The 23080-nt window shown below is 41.4% G+C and overlaps 1 protein-coding gene and 1 long non-coding RNA gene across 4 annotated transcripts in view; both read right to left on the reverse strand.

The window, feature by feature from the left end:
- The window catches only part of LOC141047414 (uncharacterized), a 97858-nt gene that overhangs the window by 60378 nt on the left and 14400 nt on the right, over positions 1-23080 (reverse strand). The gene's annotated exons all lie outside the window — the stretch shown is intronic.
- LOC141047415 (uncharacterized) lies at positions 19267-23041 on the reverse strand. The gene is made up of 2 exons (XR_012219799.1): positions 20072-23041; positions 19267-19609 (listed from the first exon to the last, which is right to left on the reverse strand). It is a non-coding gene; the product is annotated as an uncharacterized lncRNA (long non-coding RNA).

Consider the following 23080-nt stretch of genomic DNA (forward strand, 5'->3'; position numbering starts at 1 on the left):
TCTGTGAAGCACTTGGGGCTTCAAAGTGCTCACCATACTTCTAGTTAAGTTCCTTGGGGAGTCTACTTTCCAAAATGGTGTCACTTGTGGAGGGTTTCCACTGTTTAGGCACATCAGGGGCTCTGCAAACACGACATGGCGTCCAATCTCAATTCCAGCCAATTTTACATTGAAAAATTCAAAATGACGCTCCTTCCCTACCGAGCTCTGCCGTGCACCCAAAAAGTGGTTTACCTGCATATATCAGCTTACTCAGGACAAATTGTAGAAAAACTTTTGGGGTCCAATTTCTCCGGTTACTTTTGGTAAAATAAAACAAATTGTATCTGAAGTAAATTTTTTGTGAAATAAAGTTAAAATGTTCATTTTTTTTTTTAAAACATTCCAAAAATTCCTGTGAAGCACCTGAAGGGTTAATAAACTTCTTGAATGTTGTTTTGAGCACCTTCAGCGGTGCTGTTTTTAGAATGGTGTAACTTTTGGGTATTTTCTATCATATAGACCCCTCAAAGTGACTTCAAATGTGATGTGGTCCATAAAAAAATGGTGTTGCAAAAATGAGAAATCACTGGTCAACTTTTAACCCTCATAACTTCCTAACCCAAAAAATTTTTGGTTCCAAAATTGTGCTGATGTAAAGTAAGCATGTGAGAAATGTTATTAACTATTTTGTGTGACATATTTCTATTTTAAGGGCATGAAAATTCAAAGTTGGAAAATAGCAAAGTTTTCAAAATTTGCCAAATTTCCCTTTTTTTCCCCACAAATAAACACAAGTCATATCAAATAAATTTTACCACTATCATGAAGTACAATATGTCACAAGAAAACAATGTCAGAATCACTGGGATCCATGGAAGCGTTCCAAAGTTATTACCACATAAAGGGACAGTGGTCAGAATTGTAAAAATTGGCCTGGTCATTAACATCCACATGGCCAATAATAAATAGATTAAAAAGAATTGGTCCAAACACAGATCTTTGTGATCCCCATTGCTCTCAGTACATACAGTGGGTATGGAAAGTATTCAGACCCCTTTACATTTTTCACTCTTTGTTTCATTGCAGCTATTTGTTAAATTCAAAAAAGGTCATTTTTTTCATTAATGTACACTCTGCACCCCATCTCGACTGAAAAAAACAAACAGATTTTTTTGCAAATTTATTAGAAAAGAAAAACTGAAATATCACATGGTCATAAGTATTCAGACACTTTGCTCAGACACTCATATTTAAGTCACATGCTGTCCATTTCCTTGTGACCTTCCTTGAGATGGTTCTACTCTTTTATTGGAGTCCAGCTATGTTTAATTAAACTGATAGTACTTGATTTTGTAAAGGCACACACCTGTCTATATAAGACCTCACAGTGCATGTCAGACCAAATGAGAATCATGAGGTCAAAGGAACTGGCCAAGGAGCTCAGAGACAGAATTGTGGCAGTACTCAAGGTTCTTACTAGAACAGTGGCCTCTATAATCCTTAAATGGAAGAAGTTTGGGACCACCAGAAGTCTTCCTACACCTGGCAGTTGAGACAAACTGAGCAATTGTGGGAGAAGAGCCTTGGTGAGCGAGGTAAAGAAGAACCCCAAGATCACTGTGGCTGAGCTCCACAGATGCCTTAGGGAGATGGGAGAACGTTCCACAAATTCAACTATCACCGCAGCTCTACACCAGTCAGGCCTTTATGGCAGAATGGCCCGACAAAAGCCTATCCTCAGTGTCAGACATGAAAGCCTGCATAGAGTTTGCTAAAAACACATGAAGGACTCCCAGACTATGAGAAATAAGATTCTCTGGTCTGATTAGAGGAAGATAGAACATTTTGGTGATAATTCTAAGCAGTACGTGTGGAGAATAACAGGCACTGCTCATCACCTGCCCAATACAATCCCAACAGTGAAACATGGTGGTGGCAGCATCATGCTATGGGGATGTTTTTCAGCTTCAGTGACAGGACGACTGGTTGCAATTGAAGGAAACATGAATGCGGCCAAGTACAGAGATATCCTGGATGAAAACCTCTTCCAGAGTGCTCTGGATCTCAGACTTGGCAGAAGGTTCACCTTCTAACAATACAATCATAGAATCGTAGAGTTGGAAGGGACCTCCTGGGCCATCTGGTCCAACCCCCTGCTCAAAGCAGGATTCGCTAAATCATCCCAGTCAGATGTCTGTCCAGCCTCTGTTTGAAGACTTCCATTGAAGGAGAACTCACCACTTCTCGTGGCAGCCTGTTCCACTCATTGATCACTCTGTCAAAAAGTTTTTTCTAATATCTAATCTGTGTCTCCTCCCATTCAGTTTCATCCCATTGCTTCTAGTCTTTCCTTGTGCAAATGAGAATAAAGTTGATCCTTCTACAATGTGACAGCCCTTTAGATATTTGTAGACAGCTATAGAATGACCCTAAGCACACAGCTAAAATAACAAAGGAGTGGCTTCAGAACAACTCTGTGACCATTCCTGACTGGCTCAGCCAGAGCCCTGACCTAAACCCATTTGAGCATCTCTGGAGAGAACTGAAAATGGCTGTCCACCAACGTTCACCATCCAACCTGACGAAATTGGAGTGGATCTGCAAGGAAGAATGGCAGATGATCTCCAAATCCAGGTGTAAAAAAACTTGTTGCATCATTCCCAAAACTCATGGCTGTACTAGCTCAAATAGGTGCTTCTGCTCAATACTGAGTAGAACACGTTTCCTGCAGTGGTGCTCCAGGTGCGCCAAACGTCTGTAGAGAAAATCCAATCTACCCGAAGCTTTCATCCATTATAAAGTTTATGCTTAAAATATACAACACTGCCCTTCACCTCTCCAAACAAAACTATTTCAACACCCTCATCACCTTACTATCCAATAACCTGAAACGTCTCTGACATTTTTCATTCCCTACTCAACCCAAGAATGCAGGCCCCAACCACGGATCTCCGCGCTGACGATCAGGCCAATTATTTCAAAGAGAAATTTGACCATATCTGACAGGAAATTATCTCCCAATACCCTCATACCATCCACTGTCCTCCCTCCCCCCACTGTATGTAGCTCACTCTCTGATTTTGAACCAGTCACAGAAGAAGTAATCATTCCCCTTGCATCTTCTCGCCCGACTACTTGCACCAGTGACCCCATTCCGTCACATCTCCTCCAGTCCCTTTCCCCTAATGTTACAGCTCACCTAACAAAAATATTCAACCTCTCTCTCTCTTCTGGTATCTTTCCCTCCTCATTTAAGCATGCTATCATACATCCATTACTTAAAAAACCATCCCTTGACCAAAACTGTGCCGCTAACTATAGACCTGTCTCTAATCTTGCCTTCATCTGTAAACTCCTGGAACGCCTAGCCCACTTCAGTCTTATCCGCTATCTCTCAGATAACTCTCTTCTCAACCCTCTACAATCCAACTTCCGCTCTTTACACTCTACTGAAACTGCCCTCACTAAAGTCTCTAATGATCTACTAACAGCTAAATCTAATTGTCACTACTCCATGCTAATTCTCTTGGATCTCTCGGCGGCATTCGACACTGTGGATCATCAGCTCCTCACTATGCTCCGCTCCATTGGACTCAAGGACACTGTTCTCTCCTGGTTCTCCTCCTATCTCTCTGACCGCTCCTTCACTGTATCTTTTGCTGGCTCCTCCTCCTCTCATATTCCCCTTACTGTTGAGGTTCCTCAAGGATTGGTTCTAGGCCCCCTTCGCTTTCTCTTTGTATACTGCCCCTATTGGTCAAACAATCAGTAGATTTGTTTTCCAGTACCATCTCTATGCTGATGACACTCAATTATACACTTCTCCTGATATCATGCCTGCCTTTTTAGAAAACACCGTTGATTGTCTTACTACTGACTCTAACATCATGTCCTCCCTCTATCTGAAACCGAACCTGTCAAAAACTGAACTCCTTGTGTTTCCTCCCTCTACTAATGTACCTATGTGCAACATTGCTATTTCCGTGTGTGGTTCCACCATTACTCCCCAACAACATGCCCGCTGTCTTGGGGTCATACTTGATTCTGAGCTTTCATTCACTCCCCCACATCAGATCACTGGCTCGATCTTGTTATCTGCACCTCAAAAACATTTCTAGAATTCGACCCTTTCTTACTTTCAAATCTGCAAAAATTCTTAGTGTTTCTCCTATTCATTCTCGTCTGGACTATTGTAACTCTCTACTAATCTGTCTCCCTCTTACCAAACTCTCCCCTCTCCAATCTGTCTTGAATGCTGCAGCCAGGATCATATTCCTCATTAATCATTACACCGATGCCTCTACCTTGTGCCAGTCATTACACTGGTTACCCATCCACACCAGAATCCAGTACAAACTTATTACCCTCACCCACAAAACACTCCATGGTTCAGCACCACCCTACATCTCCTCCCTTGTCTCAGTCTACAACCCTACCCGTGCCCTCCGTTCTGGCAATGACCTGAGGATAACATCCTCAATAATCAGAACCTCCCACTGCCATCTCCAAGACTTTTCACGTGCTGCGCCAATTCTTTGGAATGCACTACTCAGGTTAATACAATTAATCCCCAATCCCCACAGTTTTAAGTGTGCCCTAAAATTCATTTGTTCAGACTGGCCTACCATCTCAACCCATTAACCTAACTATCCCTGTGTTGCCCATGCAAAATCTTTAACCAGGTTCCTCGCATCATGTTCTCACATGCTTTATTCATTTAATAGCCCTCTGTCTGTATTGTTACATACTTAGGCTGATAACCGGTTCATGCAGCATTACATAAACACCCGATTCTTACACTTTGGCTGGTCCGAACAACGAAACAATTGTTACCATCTACCTTCCATGTCTCCCCTTTTCCTCATAGATTGTAAGCTTGCGAGCAGGTCCTTCATTTCTCTTGGTATCGGTTTTGATCTGTGTGTCTATCGTTATGCTGTAATGTCTATTGTCTGTACAAGTCCCCTCTAAAATGGAAAGTGCTGCGGAATATGTCGGCGCTATAGAAATAAAATTACTATTATTATTATACTGAGCAAAGGGTCTGAATACTTGTGACCATGTGATATTTCAGTTTTTTGTTTTTTTTTAATAAATTTGCAAAAATTTCTACATTTCTGTTTTTGTCAGTCAAGATGGGGTGCAGAGTGTACATTAACCCCTTTCTGACATGACACTATCCCATCCATGTGCCCTGGGCCTTGATAGTACGTCATACCCGATCAGCCGTGCTCACAGCTGACACCCGGCACTAAGTGCCAGGAGCGGTCACGGACCACTACCGGCACTTTAACCCCCAACACACTGTGATCAAACATGATCGCAGCGTTCCAGGAGCAGGCAGAGGGGCTGTCAGCTGTGACAACACCTCTGCTTTTTTATCGGCGACCCCGTGGCCTGACGCAGGGTCCAGATCGCTGCCATGGAGACCCAATGTCGTCATGACAACATCCGGGACTCCAGGCCTGAGAGACTTCCTGTCATGCGCAGTGCATGTCAGGAAGTCTCACAGGTCAGTGCACAGAAGCTGCAGAGCTGACAGCTTCTATAGCATGCAGCTCTGCTATAGAAGTGTTCAGGCTGCACAAAATGAGTGTCCCATAGTGGGACAAGGTGTAAAAGTAAGAATTAAATTTAAAAAAGTTTTTAAAGAATTGTAAAAAAAATAATTTAAAAAAAATCAATATTTATTCCAGCAATAAATATTTAAATAAAAAAACTAAACAATCAAATTACACATATTTAGTATTTCCACATCCGTAATGACCCGACCTATAAAACTGTCCCACTAGTTAACCCCTTTAGTGAACACCATTAACCAAAAAAAAAAAAACAACCACAAGGCAAAAAAAACAATACTTTATCGTCATACCGCAGAACAAAAAGTGGAATAACACGCAATCAAAAAGACGGATATAAATAAATGTGGTACCGCTAAAAACGTCATCTTGTCCTGCAAAAAAACAAGCTGCCATATTGCTCCATCACGGGAAAAATAAAGTTATAGCTCTCAGAATAAAGCGATGCAAAAATAATTATTTTCTATATAAAATAAAATAGTTTTTATTGTATAAAAGCTCCAAAACATAAAAAAATATAAATGAGGTATTGCTGTAATCGTACTAACCCAAAGAATAAAACTGCTTTATCAATTTTACCACACGCGTAAAGGTATAAAGGCCCCCTCCCCAAAAGAAATTCATGAATTGCTGTTTTTTGTTCATTCTGCCTTCCAAAAATCGGAATAAAAAGCAATAAAAAAAAGTCATATGCCCGAAAATGGTACCAATAAAAATATCAACTCATCCTGCAGAAAATAAGACCTCACATGACTCTGTGAGCCAAAATATGGAAAAATTATAGCTTTCAAAATGTGGTGATGCAAAAACTATTTTTTGCAATAAAAAGCGTCTTTTAGTGTGTGACAGCTGCCAAACATAAAAACCCGCTATAAATAGTAAATCAAACCCACATTTACCAACCCCTTAGCTAGGGAAAAATGATAAAATTAAATTTTTTTTTATTTATTTCCATTTTCTCATTAGGATTAGGGTTGGGGTTAGAGTTAGGATTGGAGCTAAAGTTATGGTTAGGGTTGGGGCTAAAATTAGGGTTAGGGCTAAAGTTAGTTTTAGGTTTAGGGTTAGGATTAGGGTTAGGGGTGTGTTAGGGTTAGGTTTGTGGTTAGGGTTATGGTTAGCTTTGGGATTACAGTTAGGGGTGCGTTGGGGTTATGGTTGGAGTTAGAACTGGGAGGTTTCCACTGTTTAGGCACATAAGTGGATCTCCAAACGCGACATGGCATCTGTTCTCAATTCCTGCCAATTTTGCATTGAAAAGTCAAACGGCGCTCTTTCACTTCCGAGCTCTGCCATGCACCCAAACAGTGCTTTACCCCCACATATAGGGTATCAGCATACTAAGGCAAATTGTACAACAACTTTTGGGATCCAATTTGTCCTGTTATCATTGGGAAAATAAAAAATTGGGGGTGAAAAGATAATTTTTGTGGAAAAAAAAGTTTTTTTATTTTGACGGCTCTACATTATAAACTTCTGTGAAGCACTTGGTGGATCAAAGTGCTCACCACACATCAACATAAGTTACTTAGGGGGTCTACTTTCCAAAATGGTGTCACTTGTGGTGGGTTTCCACTGTTTAGGCAAATCAGGGGCTCTCCAAACACAACATGGCGTCCAATCTCAATTCAAGCCAATTTTGCATTAAAAAGTCAAACGGCGCTCCTTACCTTCCGAGCTCTGCCATGCACCCAAACAGTGGTGTACCTGCATATATGGGGTATCGGAGTACTCAGGACAAATTGTACAATGAGGTTTGGGGTCCAATTTCTCCTGTTACCCTTGGTAAAATAAAACAAATGTTAATTTTGTTTTTTAAAACATTCCAAAAATTCCTGATACAGGAAAGATGTATATCTTTGTACCGTGTTAGCCAGTAGATAGAAAAATATTCAGAATTGAGAGTCCTCAGTGGTTGATACCTTTTAATGGCTAACTGAAAAGATGGTAACACATTGCAAGCTTTCGAGACTACTCAGGTCTCTTCATCAGGCATAGACTAATGCAAAATCTGAAGAGTCACATATTTATGCACAATAAAGCACAGAAAAAAATGCAATAGATGAGACAAGTGACGTGAACCAGAACTATCATTATCGGAGAGGGAGAAACATAAATATTGGACCAGTTCATAGATAAGGAGTCTGGATGTTTTATTGTCCTCTGATTGGGGTCTCCTAATGTGTTGTGATGCCCCCACACGGTCTTAGGAGCAAATTCCTTAATTGGTGTAAAAAGACATAAATCCATGCTACACATTCTTTTCAGCATTGAGAGTGTCAAAGGTCGTCATAAATTTATACTCACAGACTCTTCTCTCTCTCTGAGATGTGAAGTTACCTTTCAATACCAGTAATTTCATATCCATGTTGCAGTGATCATGCGTGCAAAAATGTTTTGCCACAGGTAGATCCATTCTTTTTTCTCTTATTGTGTGACGATGAGCATTCATCCTTGTTCTAAGCTTTTGCCCTGTCTCCCCCACATACAGACCCCCTGTTGGACATTTAGTACAAATAATTAAGTACACCACATTAGATGTAATGCAGCTGAAAGTACCTGGTATCTTGTAGTCCTGATGTGAATTGGGGATCTTTATCTTGTCCGTGGTCATTATAGATGGACAGGTTTTACATTTTTTCTGGTTGCAAGGAAAGGTTCCTCCCTGTTGGGGAGGACAGGGAGCTTCTGACAATGATGCTTCTTAGATTTGGGGGCTGCCTAAAGCACAGTAGTGGGGGGGGTCTGGAAAAATAGATTGTAATCGGGCATCTTTTTGCAGTAAAGGTTGTAATTTCTGTGCAGCTCCCGTTAGCACTTCCAGATTTGGGTTGTAGGTGACTACTAGAGGCACCGGGTTATTTTCTTCTTTAGCTTTGTAATGTAGCAGGTGATTCCTTGACATTCTGGTGGCTCTTGTAATTTGGTTTTCAATTGTTCTTGGATGGTAGCCCTGATTCAAAAAGGTCTTTTTGAGGCGACCAAGGTGTTTGTCTCTATCCATGGGGTTGGAACATATACGATTGTATCTGATGGCTTGGCTATAGATAATAGAGTTCTTTATGTGTTTTGGATGGAAACTGTCCCATTTAAGGTATGTTGGACGGTCGATTGGCTTCTGATACAGGGATGTCTCTATTTCATTGTTCTTTAGCGTAATGATGGTGTCCAAAAAGTTAATCTCAGTGCTGGAGTAGTTGAGTGTTAAATTGATGGTGGGATGAAATTGATTAAACTCTTCGTGGAACGTCTTTAGCTGTTGCTCAGACTCCGTCCAGATCAATCAATCAAATTTATTATCGCCAAGTACACATTACATATATACAAGGAATTCTTTGTGTCAAAGAGGCAACATAATATATAACAACAGATACAACAAGTAACATCTAACAAGACAGATACAGTATAAAGTCTACACATGATGATTTAATTGTTGAACAGAGTGGATAGAAGCTGTTCATATGGCGGTTGGTGCTGCATTTGGGGACTCTGAAGCGACGTCCTGAAGGGAGTAGTTGGAATGAGGAGTGTCCCGGGTGAGAGGGATCGGATGAAATTTTCAATGCGTGGGATCGAATACTCTTATGATAAAGATCCTGGATTTTAGGCAGGGGGGAACCTATAATTCTCTCTGCTGTTCTGAAAGTCCTTTGTAAGCGGAGTTTGTCATGCGCAGTGGCTCCCCCATACCAGACTATCAGAGAGGAACAAATCACAGATCTGATGACAGCATTAAAGAATAAGATCAGCAGATTCTTAGACAAACCATATCTTTTCAGCTGACACAGGAAGAACATCCTCTGTTGTGCTTTTCTTATAACAGCATCCACGTTTTTCCCCCATTTAAGATCATGAGAGATGATAACACCAAGGAATTTGGTCTCTGTAACCCTAAGAACCACTTCGTCATGGATGTAGATTGTAAGTATCTCATGTTGATCTTTCCTAAAATCCACAACCATCTCAGCAGTATTTTTAGTGTTGAGTACAAGATTATTGGCTTTACACCAGTCACATATTCTTTTCACCTCACTCCGATACAAGTCTTCAGCATTTCCCCTGATGAGACCAATCAGTGTCATATCATCGGCAAATTTCAAGATTTTTACTGAGTCTGCTGAAGAGATGCAATCATTCGTATAGAGAGAAAACAGTAACGGGGACAAAACACACCCCTGAGGTGCCCCGATGTTTGTTACCAAGGTGTCCGAAGTGAATGGTCCAACTTTTACACTCTGTATCCTGGCTGTCAGGAAGTTATAAATCCACAAGCATAAGTTGAGAGGGACTCCAAGAGCTACCATTTTCTTATGAAGTAAATTCGGATCAATGGTATTGAATGCTGAGCTAAAGTCCATGAAAAGAATCCGGACATATGAGTGCAGTTCATCTGTATGATCCAAAATGTACTTCAGTGCCAGATTGACAGTGTTGTTTGCCGAACGATTCTCCTTATAGGCAAACTGAAGAGGGTCCCATAGCTTCTGCGTGAATTTTATCAGGTGGGACATCATAATTCTTTCGAAGACTTTCATAGCTACAGATGTGAGTGCTACTGGTCTATAGTCGTTCAACTCAGAGGATCCCACTTTCTTGGGGACAGGGATAATTGTGGAACTTTTCCAACACTGAGGTACAACGCACTCTTTCAGTGACACATTGTATATATTTGTCAGTATAGGGGCAAGCTGGGTAGCACATACTTTCAGACACATTGGAGATACACCATCAGGGCCAGGTGCCTTTTTGACCTTAAGTCCCTTCAGGATGCGTATCACCTCTGCCTCGGAGATCACTACTTGGGTGTTGCACAATGAATGATCTTTATATGAACAGACTGAGGAGCTTAGAGATGAATAGCCACTGTGTGTACAGCTTGCCTCAAATCTGCAGTTGAATTCATTTAACTCTGCTGCCAGACTTCTGCTGGGGTTCACTATAGTGGGGTGGCTTTTATAATTGGTGACCTCTCTTAATCCTCTCCATGCAGATCTAGTATCTTTTGATGAGAACCTTTCCTCCAGAATCTTTGCATACTCGTGTTTGGCTAACTTGATCTCTTTAGATAGCGAGTTCATGATGATTAAAATATCATCAATGAAGCGGTAGTAGGCCAGGGGTCTGATGGGGCATGACGACAAAAAGTCGCTTTCAAGCTTGGCCATGAAAAGATTTGCATACTGTGGAGCCATTTTACTTCCCATAGCTGTGCCAGTCTCCTGTAGATAGATTTTGTTGTCAAATTCAAAGTAATTGTGGGTGAGGATGAATTTTATAAGTTTCACCACAGCATCAGCATCAGGATGGTTCCTTTTTAATGAATAAACTAGCAGCAATAGGTCCTCTACCAGAAGGAACCATCCTGGCCACCATGGATGTGGAATCTTTGTACTCTAATATCCCACACCAAGATGGATTAAATGCCTGCAAATTCTTCGTGGAAAACACAGGGGCTGATGCAAATCTTTTCATGGCCAAGCTTGAAAGTGACTAATATTTTAATCATCTGGACGGAGTCTGAGCAACAGCTCAGATTTAACCTCAACGCTGTCGCTAGGGAGTGGGACGGGCTGTCCAATAAGGAAACCAGTGGAAGGCTGTAGGGATATAGTTAGTACACACTGGTTAAGATACATTTAAATGGTTTCGGAATATCCCACATACTGGAAGTGGTTATGGCAAACAAAACATGGAAGCACTTCCATATAGGCAGTCTTCGACAGTGGTGGTGAAAGGTTCAAGTTGAGTTCACGTACAAGCTGCGATGGTCGCTAACAGTACCAAGCTTCCAAACAGCATGAGGTTGCATCAGAAGTGAAGTGCAGATCACTGGAGGATCCAGGACCTACGGCCCAGAGTAGACATTGGACTTCATGTCTAATTCACTCCTAAGAGGAAGAGGCCGGTCGCGAAATAGCGAGAGGGAACAGTGACAGGTCTCAGGAAAGCAGGGTTGTGGGACAGGGAGTCACTAGAGTCAACAGAAGCTGATGAGGTGGGGACAGTTTGGGCAGACCAGAGGTAAGATCTTGTAACATACTGTGCACTGGGAACAACAACTGAAGGGGGCTCTGCCTCATTTTGCATGCCGCAGCCGAATGTAACCGAACTGTACAGTAAGGTACAACTTGTTACACCGGACCAAATGTCTCCAGGTGTGTTTTACTGATCCCGATCCAAAAGACAGAGATGTAGCAGAGGCTTACGGCCCACAAGCAAGAGCAGAGCAAATACTGCAGCACAGCACACACGGGGCAGGTTCCCATTTAAAATAGGGGTTTCAGGGTGAAGAGAAGTCAGAACTGGCTCACAGCAATGGCCCTGAGCCCCCCTTCACACCAATCACTGTTCAGAGAGATGACTGTTTTCCGTCACTGTAAATCTCCCATTTAAGAAGAACCCACAAGTTGTCAATTTGGTTTATGTCAGGTCAGGAAGGCACCATGTCATTCTTTCATCTCTAAGGCCTTTACTGGTAGTCAAGCAGTGGAGACTGCGATGCTGCAATGGTACATTATCCTGCATAAAAATTAGCTTTTTTTTTTTAAAGATGCAGACCTTTTCCAGTACCACTGCATGAAGAAAATGTCTTCTAACAACTGGGAATTAATTTTGAGCTCATCTTTAACCCGAAAAAATCCAACTAGTTCATCTTTAAGAATACCAGCCCATAGAAGTACATACCTCAACTTTGTTGGGTATACATCACATGATCTACTTCATAGAGGGGCGGACAATGGCACCTTTGGGCCCCCATGCAAGAAATGTGTAAATATATATAGGGTATATTACAAAATCTTCTTTCATTGTGTATATTGCTGTCCTTATTACATAGTGCCCTCTCTTGTACGTACAGAACCGTTCCTTACGTATCAGATTCTCCTATTATTTGGGCTACACATAATGTGAATATTATGGGCTGTTAAAAGTCCGCAAGGACCCTCAAAATTATAGTTAGAGAACATGTCCGTGATATCACTGCTGCCAAGGAAGAAACTAACACAAACCATCTACGAACGTTGCTCATGACCCCTCACCCTCTATTTTTGCGGAATACACCGCACTGATTAACCCCTTCACCCCCCAAGGGTGGTTTGCACGTTCATGACCGGGCCAATTTTTACAATTCTGACCACTGTACCTTTATGAGGTCATAACTCTGGAACGCTTCCATGGATCCCGGTGATTCTGACAATGTTTTCTCGTGACATATTGTACTTCATGTTAGTGGTAAAATTTCATTCAAATAACTTGCGTTTATTTGTGGGAAAAACGGAAATTTGGCGAAAATTTTGAAAATTTCGCAATTTTCCAACTTTGAATTTTTATGCCCTTAAATCACAGAGATACAGCACACAAAAAACTTGATAACTAACATTTCCCACATGTTTACTTTACATCAGCACAATTTTGGAACCAAAATTTTTTTTGTTAGGAAGTTATAAGGGTTAAAAGTTGACCAGCGATTTCTCATTTTTACAACACCATTTTATTTTTAGGACCACATCACATTTGAGGTCACTTTGAGGGGTCTATATGATAGAAAATACCCAAAAGTGACACCATTCTAAAAACTGCACCCCTTAAGGTGCTCAAAACCACATTCAATAAGTTTATTAACCCTTTAGGTGCATCACAGGAATTTTTTTCAATATTTAAAAAAAAATGAACATCTAACTTTTTTTCACAAAAAAAATACTTCAGGTTCAATTTTTTTTATTTTACCAAGGGTAACAGGAGAAATTGGACTGCAAAAGTTATTGTGCAATTTGTCCTGAGTACGCTGATACCTGATATGTGGGGGGGAACGACTGTTTCGGCGCATGGCAGAGCTCAGAATGGAAGGCGCGCCATTTGACTTTTTCAATGCAAAATTGGCTGGAATTCAGATCGGACGTCATGTCACGTTTGGAGAGTCCCTGATGTACCTAAACAGTGGAAACCCCCTACAAGTGACCCCATTTTGGAAACTAGACCCCCCAAGGAACTTATCTAGATATGTGGTGAGAACTTTGAACCCACAAGGGCTTTACAGAAGTTTATAACATACAGCGGTACAATTAAAAAATCATATTTTTTCCACAAAAATGATCTTTTCACCCCAATTTTTATTTTCCCAAGGGTAACAGGACCCTAAAAGTTATTGTGCAATTTGTCCTAAGTACGCTGATACCCCACATGTGGGGGTAAACCACTATTTGGGCGCATGGCAGAGCTCGGAAGGGAAGCAGCGCCATTTGACGTTTTTGGCTGGAATTGAGATCGGACACCATGTCGCGATTGGAAAACCCCTGATGTACTTAAACAGTGGAAACCCCCCACAAATGACACCATTTTGTAAACTAGACCCCCCCAAGGAACTTATCTAGATGTGTGGTGAGCACTTTGAACCCCCCAGTGCTTCACAGAAGTTTATAACGCCCGGGCGTGAAAATAAAAAATTCGTATTTTTTCCACAAACATGATCTTTTAGTCACCATTTTTTTTTTTTCCCCAAGGGTACCAGGAGAAATTGGGCCCCAAAAGTTGTTGTCCAATTTGTCCTGAGTACGCTGACGCCCCATATGTGGGAGAAAACTACTGTATGGACACACGTCAGGGCTCGGAAGGGAAGTAGTGACGTTTTGGAATGCAGACTTTGATGGAATGGTCTGCGGGTGTCATGTTGCCTTTGGAGAGCCCCTAATGTACCTAAACAGTGGAAACCCCCACAAATGACTCCATTTTGGAAACTAGACCCCCTAAGGAACTTATCTAGATGTGTTGTGAGCACTTTGAACCCCCAAGGGCTTCACAGAAGTTTATAACGCTCGGACGTGAAAATAAAAAAATCATTTTTTTCCACAAAAATGATATTTTTGCCCCCAATTTTTTATTTTCCTAAGGGTAACAGGAGAAATTGGACCCCAAAAATTGTTTTGCAATTTGACCTGAGTAGGCTGATACCCTACATGTGGGGGTAAAACACTGTTTGGGCGCATGGCAGAGCTTGGAAGGGAAGGAGCACCATTTGACTTTTTCAACTCAGAATTGGCTGGAATTGAGATCAGACGCCATGTTGCATTTGGAGAGCCCCTGATGTGCCCAAACAGTGGAAACCCCCAATTCTAACTCCAACCCGAACCCCAACACACCCCTAACCCTAATCTCAGCCCTAACCCTAGCCCTAACCCTAACGGAAAAATGGAAATAAATACATTTTTTTAATTTTATTATTTTTCCCTAACTAAGGGGGGTGATAACGGGGGGTTTGATTTACTATTTATGGCGGTTTTTATGTTTGGCAGCTGTCACACGCTAAAAGACGCTTTTTATTGTAAAAATATTTTTTGCATCACCACATATTGAGAGCTCTAATTTTTCCGTATTTTGACCCACCGAGTCATGTGAGGTCTTATTTTTTGCGGGACGAGTTGACGTTTTTATTGGTACCATTTTCGGGCACGTGACATTTTTTGATCACTTTTTATTCCGATTTTTGGGACGCAGAATGAACAAAAACCAGCGTTTCATGAATTTCTTTTGGGGGGGTGCGTTTACACCGTTCCGCGTGCGATAAAATTGATAAAGCGGTTTTATTCTTCGGGTCAGTACGCTTACAGAGATACCTTATTTAGGTCTTTTTTTATGTTTTGTCGGTTTTATGCAATGAAAACTATTTTATATAAAAAATAATTATTTTTGCATCGCTTTATTCTGCGAGCTATAACTTTTTTATTTTTTCGCTGATGATGCTGTGTGGCAGCTCGTTTTTTGCGGGACAAGATGACGTTTTCAGCGGTACCATGGATATTTATATGCGTCTTTTTGATCGCGCGTTATTACACTTTTTGTTTGGCGATAATAAATCATTATTTTTTGCTTTGTTTTTTATTTTTTAAGAGGTTCGCTAAAGGGGTTAACTAATGGGACAGTTTTATAGGGCGGGTCGTTACGGACGCGGCGATACCTAATATGTGTACTCTTATTGTTTTTTTTTATTTCTAAAAAATGGATTTATTTGGGGGAATATTTTTTTTTTTTTCTAATTTATTTGGCGATTTTTTTTAATTTATTTTAACACTTTTTTTTATTTTTTTTTACTTTATTAAATAGTCCCAGGTAGGACATCACTGTCCTGTGACAGATCGCTGATCTGTCACATCACAGATCACTGTGACAGATCAGCAATCTGTCACAGGCACTGCAGAAGGCTTCCTCATGCCTGCGCTTTGCAGGCACTGAGGAAGCCAGCTTCCTGCAGGCCCCCATCGCCATCTTGGATTCGGGGGCCTGCAGGAAAGGAGCCCCCCGCAGCAGCGCTGCACATTGCGCTGCCGTGGGGGGCTCAGGGAAGCAAGGAGGGAGCCCCCTCCCTGCCGATGCTTCCCTTTAACCCCCGGTACACCGCGATCATGTTTGATCGGGGTGTGCAAAGGGTTAACGTGTCAGGGGCGGTCCGTGACCACCCCTGACACATTGTGCCGGGTGTCAGCTGTGATAATCAGCTGACACCCGGCCGCAATCAGCGGCGCTCACCACGTGGGTGCCGCTGATCGCGGTAGATGTACTATCCCGTCCATGGGCATAGGGGCCCGGGTCCCATGGACGGGATAGTACGTCTCATGTCAGGAAGGGGTTAAAGATGCCAGATCGCTCGGGATTCTTAACCTGAAAGAATACAGATTTCTTAATATTTCTAAATTCAGATTGCCCATCTTTTATTATTCACCTAAGATCCATAAAGACCCCACAAATTCCCCTGGTCACCCTATTATCTCAGGGATTAAGTCAATTACATGCAATCTTCCCCATTACGTTGACTTATTTTTATAGAAGTATGTTTTAAACTTAATCTCTTATCTTAAAGATTCCTCTCATTTAATTGATCTTTTACTTTCCCTACCTACCGTTACCAATTGCCTCTTGATAACCCTTGATGTGCAGGCCCTTTATACAAATATCTGTCATGATTTGGGGTTAGAAGCAATCCAAAAATTTTTGTCGAAGGATGTTCTTTTACCCTCTTTACAGAAAAAATTTCTAGAGAAATCCATCTTATTTGTCCTGAACCATAATGTTTTCTCTTTCGAGGGCACATGCTACCACCAGGTGAGGGGCTGCGCGATGGGGACGAGATTTGCCCCCAGTTATGCTAACCTGTGTATGGTGGCTTTTGAGGCCTTATTCATCGCGCAGTTCCCACTGGCGGTAGGTAAAATAGAACTTTATAGAAGCTTCATTGATGACTTGTTCATCATTTCGACCGGTTCAGAGTCAGGAGCAATTGAGTTTACCCAGTCCCTGAATCATAATAATTGGGGTCTCACTTTCTCCTCCAATATTTCCACCGCAGGCATTCAATTTTTGGATCTAATGATTAATGTTGACCAACAAGGTCGAATCTCTACATCAACTTATTTAAAAAAACTTGATGTTAATAGCTATCTTAATTTTTCCAGCGGCCACCTCCCGAAATGGATTTTGAATATTCCATATGGGCAATTGTTGTGCGTTCATTTTCCCCTTCACCATTGAGGTCTGATGAACTCCCTCTTCTGGTGAAGGAAGGTAGTGAGGCTGATTACAAAGCACCTGAGCAGAATGATGATGACTGGGTGACTGGATTTGCTGACTGGATATAAGGCAGCCGACGCCCTTCTGCCTTGCGGGTGATTTCTCTGAGGGATTCTTGGAGACCAGTCTGAGTCCTGCTCCTCAAAAGCTAAGTTTTTCTGCTCTGCTTTTTGCATTTGTGTTTTGGTTTTGTTTTGCCTTGTTTTTCTGATTTCTGCCTTTCCCTGCTGGGTGAGCTGAATTCCTTTTTGCTCTGTCTTCAGAAAATACCGGAGTACTGATATAGTCTTTTTGAAGCCTAGCGTCTTCAGGGTTTTTTTCCCTATCAGTCTGTTGGCTCTTATTTTTGAGAGGGTTTTGGCGGATTGCAGACAGCAGCTTTTCTATCCTGTCCTATATAGTTAGCTTGGGCCCCATCATTTGCTCAGCCTATCTTTCTATCTGTGTGAGTGTTTTTTCATCTTGCTTCACCGTCATTATATGTTGGGGGCTGCCTATTTCTTTGGGGTCTGCTCTGGGGCAGTTTAGATTTCCCTTTCTGTCTTCAGGCTTTGTAGTTCTCCGGCTGTGATCGAGGGGTCTAGGGCACCGTAGGAACCCCCCACGGCTACTGCTAGTTGTTGTTAGGTTCAGGGGTCTGCAATCCGATAGCTGCCAACTTCTCTGGTTTTCTGGACTTAGCTAGTATTTCTGTTTTTGCCTCCTACGGTGACTCATTCATAACAGGCAATACTGGAGAGTTCGTAAGAACTGTACCAATGACAGTGATTTTTTAAAAGACGCTAAAACTCTAGATAACCGGTTCATTAACAAGGGCTATCCTAAAAAATTATTAAAAGATGTTTTTACTGGGCCAATAATTTCTCACAGAAAGATTGCATTGAGAAAATCAGAAATAAAAGTGTAGATAAAATCTCTTCACAAAGGAAGGCCGGACCTGCGGATTTTGTGAGATGGGGTCTTGTCACCACTTTCAATTGTTCTCACACATGCATACGCAATTTAATAAAAAAATATTGGTTCATCTTAAAGGGTGATCCTATTTTGTCTACCCATTTACCAGCACAACCTATGACAATTTTTAGAAAGAATCGCACCCTACGTAACTTGGTGGCCCCAAGCAATACTTCTATCAGACATTCACCCCTACCAATAACCCAAGGTCCACAGAACCCAGGGTGTTTTGCCTGTAAAACTCCCAAATGCCTCTGTTGCACATGCATTTTAAACTGGGTGCAATATTTCAAATCTCGCACTACTGGTTCATCTTTTAAAATAAACTGTCACGTTACTTGTCAGTCAAACTACTGTATGTCATCTACTTAATTGAATGTGACTGTGGGCTGCAATACGTGGGCAGGACTATTCAGTCTATGCATAACAGACTGAATAAACACCGTCAAAATATTAAAAATGGGTATCTGCTCCACAGTTTATCTAAACGCTTTCTGCTGGCACACAATAAGAATCCAGGTTCCCCTAAGCTCACAGTTATAGAGCATATCAGAGATGACGTACCCGATCGCTATGAGAGCTTAATAAAGAGGGAAAGTTTTTGGATCATCAAACTAGGTACGCTAGCACCAGAAGGGTTAAACCTAATGATTGAGAAAACCATTTGATAGTCATTGTGTATTTTATCTGTTATTGTATTTTATCTTTACTTTTAATGATTGCAGTAATATTGATTGTTTATTGTATCTGATATATAATTTTTTTTAACTTTTTACCTTGTTTTTCTTGATACAAAATATTTTATTTGTCTTGACCAACTAATCACCTGTCTCTCCCCCCATTGGTCACCTCACCACCCCTTTAAATACCTGCCCCCTCATGTGATCTGTGTACTGCCACCTGAGGAAGACAGATATTTCTGTTGAAACGCTTTGTGGATCATGCACTAATAAAAAGAAGACCTTCCTTGCACTCCGTTGTGAACAGGATACAACCCAGAACATTCTCCAAAAAAGGATACTCAGGATCCGACCGTCTCTTTGGGAAAGCCTTGAAATTCTTCCCCAATTTGGAAACCCTATTGGACAATATATATGTGAGGAATTCCTTACTTCTTCTAGTTGGCTACAGTTATGATGTTAACTGTCATGGGGTCCTTATCCGGTATTACACAATCAACAGAGCGAGGGAAGAGTGAACAATCTCAAGACCTTTATTTTAGGCAAAAAAACAAAACAACAAAGATCCACATACAAGCCACAACACAAGGGATAAAATAGTCCAGAAAGCCGAATGAAGTTCAGTAAAAGGATAAAAGCCCTGGGAAATGTGAGTCCCGCAATCCAGCAGAGGTTACAACAGTCCATATACTCTTCTTTCTCTCTGAGGTGCTGTGCTCTATCTTTGTCCCACACAGGATCTGATCTCTTGTCTCTCCTCATTCACAGGTCAGGGAAGTAGGTTGCAGGGGCTCCATGTTTCAACAAGGTAGTTCAATATGTCATTAACATATTAGCAAACAGTATTATTCACTGACTCTGTGGAAAGATAACAGTACAGTACTGTGGGGCTGATATCAGATGACAACAACAGCCATTCATCAATTAAAACAATAGAGAAGAAAAAGACGGGGTTTATCAGCGCTAGACCACAAGGAACCAACCGAAGATGCAAGCAAACCTTTATTCACATTCAAGCCAACGCGTTTCATGGCCTGCTGGCCACTTCATCAGGGCAGCAATGTTACAGTCAGTTAACAAGAAACCATTATATACATGTTAACATTGCTGCCCTGATGAAGTGGCCAGGAGGCCATGAAACGCGTTGGCTTGAATGTGAATAAACGTTTGCTTGCATCTTTGGTTGGTTCCTTGTGGTCTAGCGCGGACAAACCCCGGCTTTTCTCTTCTCTATTGTTTTATCTGCATCCCGGAATCTGCAGCGGCCAAAACTTCCTTAGGTGGTTGGCCCTTCACAACCACATCAGGTGAGTGGATTACCTTTGTTAAACACGCTGGTGTACCTCATTTACCGCCTTAGTGCGCTCCCCCTCTTTTTATTTTATTTCTTGCAATTCATCAATTAACAAATATCAACTCATCCTACAAGAGAACACCATGAAAACAAGTAAATTGTGAACACAAGCAAAATGATACCCACATATCATATCCCACCATCACATTAACATCTTTAGGAAATGGTGGTGATCCTTATACTGTATATACTTGATAGGAACTTGGGAGAATCGTACGTATTGTATAAGCCATTTGTGTTACACATTCAAGTTTTTGTTATTTGGGCTCCGTACACATCTCACTTCCTTTACATGCACACACATGCATCATCCCTCCTTTTCCTTTCTTCCCGTCCGTTTCCTCCCCTTATCCCTTTTGCATGCATGTCTTCGTTTAGCACACATATTTTTCTGTCTATACACTGCTCAAAAAAATAAAGGGAACACTTAAGCAACAGAATATAACTCCAAGTAAATCAAACTTCTGTGGAAAATCTTGTAAGGTTGAATAAATTCATTGGATTGCTTTGGATGTAGATTTATATCCATGTTCTGTCTTGTAGTAGGGATTTATGATAGGAATGAAGCTTATCATTTAGTGCCTTTTTCTTTCCTCTAATGTGGATCATTATACAGAATTTATAATATATCCTGCACATTAATAGGTATATATATTTTTTATTAATAATTCATTATGTAAAGTAATGTCACCTACTGTATGTTTAAATATTTACACGTATTTTGGCACTCTTGATTATTATATTATTATTAATAGCATTATTTGGTTATTATATTTCTGTCATTGTTGACAACACGTAGATATGATGTATACACAATCATTATTGTATTTGCACTTTAGATTCCCACTAGCTGAAGAGCCCGGCGTTGCCTGGGCATAGTAACCAACTGTGGTTAGTTATAACAAATTATAATGATTATATTGCACATAAAAACCGTGCATCTAATCCTATCCTGTGTGATACTGACTGCTGAGCCGTGTATCTAATACTATTCTGTGTGATACTGTGTGCTGAGCTGCACATCTAATCCTATCCTGTGTGATACTGACTGCTGAGCTGTGTATCTAATCCTATCCTGTGTGATACTGGGCTCCCCCTGCAGTCTGTGTCAGAGGGTGGTCTGTGTTGGCACGGCAATAAATTGTGTTATTTCCAGCTTTACAGAAGGACGATAACACCATAGAAATGATAAGAATAATAGGCCTCAGTTACCACAACTGTCTACAAAGAAAACTGTTGCTGATAGCTAATTTTTCATCTTTTAAACAGCTCTGGGACAGCGTGGCGAGTTTTGAGTGGCGACTATTGTGTTTTGACTTTTATGTGGCGAGGTTGGTGTATGTGTGGTGAAATATGTGCTGAGGGTGGTATATGTGTTGAAGCACGTGGTAGTGTGTGGCTTATTTTGTGTGTGTGTTCATCAGGGCCGGTTTTAGGCAAAGTGGGGCCCTAGGCAAAGTTTAAATTGGGGCCCCAAATGATAACATATAGCACATCACAGAAGCATTTCGATTGTATTTACATGCGCTGAGTTCAGCCCGCTAAATGAGTGTGATCGACAAAATTGAAGAAGTCGTTCAACACTTGTTTCCCAGCCTCTTTCCACCGTCTGAGAAAGAATGATGGGAACAGAACGATCACTAATGGATTACTAAGGGTGTGTGCAGACGTTGCGGTTTTTGCTGCGGATCCGCAGCGGATTTGGTCCTGCGGATCCGCAGCAGTTTCCATGCGGTTTACAGTACCATGTAAACCTATAGAAAACCAAATTCGCCATGCACATGCTCCGGAAAATTCCACACAGATTTGCTGCGGTTTATTTTCCACAGCATGTTACTTCTTTTTTGCGGAACCGCAGCTGCAGTGTACGTTCCGGGACATACAAATCAATCTTTCTCTCTCATCCGCACTGCCAAACCGCACTAGAACCTGCATCAAATCCACTGTACACATGCTAGGAATCCGCAGGAAAAATGCATGTGTTTTACCCTGCGGTTTCGGCCAAGATATATGGATTCTCTGCAGAAAAAGCCACAGACTAATCCGCAACGTGTGCACACACCCTAACAGATCACCATACAGTATCATGTCATCAGCAGCACATCTACAGTTTACACCCCATAGTCCTCCATATAATATAATCTGCTATAATCTGCTATGAGAAGTTTATTATACTATATGGAGGACTAGGGGGTCCTCCATATAGTATAATAAACTTCTCATAGCCCTCCATATATTAAAATACACTGCTCAGTCCTCCATATAGTATAATACACTCGTCATAGTTCTCCATATAGTATAATGCACCGCCATAGTCACCCATAGTTCTTCATATAATGTATTCCCCATAGTCCTCAATACAGTATAACGCAGCCCACATATAGTATAATGCAGCCTCCCCATAGAGCATAATGCAGCCACCCCACAGAGTATAATGCAGCCCCGCCATAAAATATAATGTAACCCCCATAGAATATAATGCAGCCACCCCTTAGAGAATAATGCAGCTACCCCAGAGTATAATGCAGCCACTCCACAGAATATAATGTAACCCCCATAGAAAATAATGCAGCCCCACCCCCATATAGTATAATGCAGCCCCTCCACAGAATATATGGCAACCCCCTCATAGGATATAATGCAGCCCCTTATATAGTATAATGTAGCCCCTCCATAGAATACAATGTAGCTCTCCTCATATAGTATAATGCAGCCTCCATCGAATATAATGTAGCCCCAAATAGAATATAATACAGCCCACCTCCCCATAGAATATAATGTAGCCCCTCATATTATATAACACAGCCTCCCCCTATAGAATATAATGTAAAATGTACGCCATGGTATATAACACAGCCACATAGTATATAGCCCAGCACCACATGGTATATAGCCCAGCACCACATGGTATACAGCCCAGCCCACCATGGTATACAGCACAGCCCACCATGGTATACAGCACAGCCCACCATGGT

The sequence above is a fragment of the Dendrobates tinctorius genome, unplaced genomic scaffold (genome assembly GCF_039654945.1).
Source record: "Dendrobates tinctorius isolate UK_male_01 unplaced genomic scaffold, ASM3965494v1 ptg000127l, whole genome shotgun sequence".
In the NCBI taxonomy this organism is placed as follows: Eukaryota; Metazoa; Chordata; class Amphibia; order Anura; family Dendrobatidae; genus Dendrobates; species Dendrobates tinctorius.